Below are 5,052 nucleotides of genomic sequence, written 5' to 3'. Positions count from 1 at the left end.
TTACGTCCAGCGGATATTCTCCAAAATGGCACCAGGGTGATGTGGAGGAAACGAATTGTTGAATAAAGTAGTTTTTTTTTTATTTGATCAACAAAAAAAAAATACAGTAAACGATATTGTGAAATATCATTTCAGTTTAAAATAACAGTTTTCCATCCGAATATATTTTAAAATATAATTTATTTCAGTGATGGTGACCCTGACCCTGCATAGACAGCAACTGAATAATGACATAATTTTCATTTTTGGGTGAACTAACCCTTTAATGATTTTATTCAGCTAGGATGCATACAACTGATCAAAGTGGCAGGGAAAACATTTATAATATGACCTTTTTTAATGAATACTTTTATTCAACAATGATGAATGTAATTGATCAAAAGAGACAATAATATTAAATAATATAATAATAATATAATATTTTATTATTATTATACTATATATGTAGTAATATAGAGAAAATACTTCTAAATGTTGCACCAAATCAGCATATTAGAATGATTTCTGAAGGATCATGTGACACTGAAGACTGGTACTAAAAATACAGCTTCAGCTACAGATTTTTGGGTGAACTAACCCTTTAATTTCTTAAAAAAATAAAAAAAAAATCTTGCTGATCCCAAACTTTTGAAAGCTAATGTAAATTTGCCATCCAAAGCAATACATTTTCTTGCCACTTTTGATCAGTTGAATGCATCCTTGCAGAATAAAAAAAAATAACCCAACATTTTCAGGACTATAAATTTACCATCCAAACCATTCAAATTCAGCTAATTTGAAATAGAAATCTATTTCCATTTCATAGTATAAATGTCTTAACTACTTCAGTTAATCAATTAAATGCATCCAAACTGAATAAAACCATTCTTAAAAAAAAAAAAAAAAACGTACTGATCTCAAACTTTTGAAAGCTAGTGTAAATTTGCCATCCAAAGCAATAAAATCCAGCTTTTGCTGCAATCATTACAGCTTCTTAGACTATAATGAGAACAATCTAGTTTTCGGAGCAATTTAGTGACAGAGATGAATGCATCTGAGAGTACAAAACTCTTTAGAGTGAAGTCTGGAAGATCAACACCATTTCACTTCCATTACTCTACATATTTCAGAGTGAAACAGGATATTGATTGTATAGTTTATCCAGAAGAAATCGACTTGGAGAGAGGGTGTTACAAACCAAAATAGAGCCGGGTGGTTGCAAAATCAGGTCTTGATGACATCACCTGAAAAAGAAATTTGTGAAACAAATTATAATGTACGTTTAAAACAATTTACAATTTCCCTTTACATCAATCTTCTCTTTAAAGATTACAAAGACAACGAATCACATATAATAAAACCAGGAATGTGCATATAGTAAATTCATTTTGGATTTAATGTCGACTTTATATGGCGAGAGGCCGCTTTTTGACAAACAACTGTCTATTTAGAGCACTTATAAGCTTGAGATTTTTGCATCATTTCTTCCAAACAGGGTTTGGAATGATGGATCGTAGAGGGAGAATCCAAAGTATTCGTTTTCCAAAGCTGGCACATGCCATCTAGCTCAAACAGCAGGAGAATTCAAGAAAATGTGTTTTATAGATGAGTGGGAACAATGCTAGAGAAAAATGAGCATGGATAAGCCGAGCTGTATTTTCTTTTTTTCGCTCTTCTTGACAGGAGCGAATTCCCCTTACACATGACAGACCTCGTTTATGAGAGATCAGGATACAACCGGTGTGAGATATGTAAAGCTGAGAATACCTCAGCACTGAGTGGATTTCTGTCCCACTGATGGATGAGATGATCAGAGAGAGCTGTAGGTGAGAGAGAGAGAATGACGGAGAGACGGAGAAAAGCTAAATAATCAATGCAAACAGTGCAATCTGAACGCAAACGAAACTGGCTGGATTACTGAGCGTGTGAAGGAACAGACTGCAAATACAAGGCGAGCAAACTGCTTCAGAGCCATTTAATAAGTGGAATAAGTCTTTTTCAACATTGAAAATTGAATAAAAGTGAAAATTAAACAGTGGGAAAGAAAAAGAAAAAACTAGTGTGAATGGTTTTTATCTGTGCAAAACTGCCACAAAGCAATTTGTTTTATCCTGATATTTATGTACAACTTATAAATAAAACATACAATCAAGCATATCATATTGATTGATTGATTGATTGATTTTAATATTAATTTAATACTATTTATTTATTTTACATTATTTTATTTAATATTATTTATTTATACTTTATTAATTTTTATTTATTTATTTATTTATTGATTGATTGATTGTCCGTCATCCATTGTTACATCCAATCATAATGAGTGACATTTAACTGTCAATTACTAAATTATACAATTTCCTGATCATTATTTATATTTCACTTCAGAAATGTTGACAGGAGTATGTGGGTTCAAAGATTTTTAGTGGTAAATATTTATGAACAATAATGCTTTTTTTGCATTATTGTTTGTAAGCTGTGCATAAAAACAAGAAAACATCTGCCAATTTAATGATCAAATAAAAGCGCAGAATAAAGATTTGCTCTACAGATGCTTTAGATTGTAACTCTTAATTATCCTGATCAACTGACAAAATATGCAAATGATCTCACACATCAACACAAAACAAGAGCTTTGTTTTTCTTTGACGAAGACTGTCAGATCTTCATATTTATGTATTAAAGAGATCGTTTTGACACTAAATTCTGATTAGATGAGACACGTTTGAAGCCAAATCGACTTAAACATTGCTGTCTTTTATCATACTCTATTACAGCTGCTGCTGTTTTATTAAAGGGGTCATATGATGCTACATGCACTTTTACAAGTTGTTTGAACAGAAATGTGTGTAGGCAGTGTGTGTACACAACCACCTTAGAATGATAACCACTACCATTGAGAATTTTTTACCAAACTATGTTACAGACTTTTCATTAAGACCCTAAAGAATCATATCAACGTGTGGAAAATGGGCATCCTATGACCCCTTTAAAGCAATAAGCCTCTTCAGTTACAGTAAACACGGTAAAATTGTGATGAAGTTATTTTAACCCCACATTACTATAATAATCCATATGTATCAGATCACAGTGTTTTACTATTCTTTGACGTGAACAAATGGCCAGCGAACAGCATGAGTGAACTTCAAGGCTTGATTTTGCTGACTCGGCTCTCTGCATCAGTAACGATGCTGTTGATTAATGCAAAAAAGCTGGATGAAGCCACCTATGTGGTCCACAATAAAGAGCGTCATTTTTCAGGACCATCCAGCATTGTTTAAAGAACATTAGGGTAAAGCAAAGCATTAAACTAATTTCCTCTAAAAACACCCCGGTCCTCTGCAGCTGTACATCACGGGACGTTTTAATCATCAAATGCTCCCACGAATCCACTTCGTCGTCAGGAGGAGGTGGAAAGCAAACACGTCAATTAAATTGTATTGGCGAAAAAAACAAAAAACGAGTAGGAGTCAGCAGTGTTCGGAGGCAGCGCGTGTAATCCATCATGGAAACATTAATTATGAAGGAGGTTCTCTCAGGACACAGATGGTAATGAAGCGTCTGTCTACGGGCCCCTGGAATCACATGGAGCCTGTTTACACCAGGGAAGCCCCAGCGCTGAGGACCAACTGTCATCCGCCTGCATTTACTCCACAGATACTCTCATTATAGGAGGACGCGGAACCCAGAGTAAAGTGCCTTCTGTGACTGTATACTGACACAATAACCACAATCTCATGACAGGAAAAATGATGGAAAGAAGACATGGAGGAAAAAACATGCGTGATATTGTCAATTTACTCACCCATGTTGTTCCAAACCTGTGCAACTTGCTTAAAAAAAGAAATAGGATAGGACGATTTATAATAAACTACACTGGTTAATGCATTAAATAATAAAAATCATTTTTAACATTTAAATCTGTATAAATTAAAATGGGACAAAAAGAGACTTTTTTGTAAAAAATTAATGCTTTTGAAAGTGTCTTATGCTCACAAAGGCTGCATTTATGTGATCAAAAATACAGTAAAAGTATATACAGTAAAATACATTTTTTTCTATGGTTTATACATCTTTTCTGTTTTATTGTATTTTAAAATATAATTTATTCCTGTGATGCAAAGCTTAAATTTCAGCATCATTACTCCAGCCCTTTAGAAATCATTCAAGTACGCTGATTTATTATCAATGTTGGAAACAGTTTTGCTGCTTAATATTTTTGTGAAAAATTTGATTTTTCAGGATTATTTCATTACTAGAACGTTCAAAAGAACAGCATTTATACAAAATAGAATTATTTTGTAACATTATAAATGTATTTACTGTTTTTAACCAATCTAATGCATCCTTGCTGAATTAAAGAATTAACTTCTCAAAAAAAAACAAAAAAAAACTTACTGACCCCAAACTTTTGAACAAAATAAACATTAACACATAAAATAAATGCTTCAAAATAGTGTACATTGTTATAATAATTGTTTGATGCTGAATGCATTAACTAATGCTAATAACTTGAATTTCAATGCAAGGTGGAAATATAATTATATTTTCTAAAGACTCAAGCCGGTATTTTCTATTCAACGTTCAAAGACACCACAAATATTAATTTCCAAAAATGACAAAACAGTGCTATATTTTAGGTCTTCTGAAATCATACAATCACTTTTTGTGATAAACACTATCCTCTTCCCCCTTTGTACTGGATTCAAAACACTTAACCTAACCTGCAAAGACCTTCATACCTCAGAAAAAAAGAGTAAATGTAGTGATAAACATTCTTTTTTTTTTTAATCTCAGCACAAAAGTCCCTTTCATATTATCTCTTCAAGGTTTCCTTATTGCACTGAACTTGTCACAATATCACAATATACAACAAATTGAATTAAAACAATGGAATGTAGCCTGCAAGTATTTGAAGCCAAATAAACACAGTTCTCCAAGGATTCATTCAAGCAAACAGTAATAAAGTACAAAGAAATAAATTAAAAGTAATGAGGGGTTTCTTTTTTAGAAGCAGCATTTGCATTTGACATCCCTACATTAACCATATATATCTTATATATATATATA

Source organism: Sinocyclocheilus rhinocerous, unplaced genomic scaffold (genome assembly GCF_001515625.1).
Source record: "Sinocyclocheilus rhinocerous isolate Xijiao unplaced genomic scaffold, SAMN03320098_v1.1 scaffold395, whole genome shotgun sequence".
Taxonomy (NCBI): Eukaryota; Metazoa; Chordata; class Actinopteri; order Cypriniformes; family Cyprinidae; genus Sinocyclocheilus; species Sinocyclocheilus rhinocerous.
The sequence above is the reverse complement of the archived record's forward strand: the minus strand, read 5'-3'. Positions refer to the sequence as shown.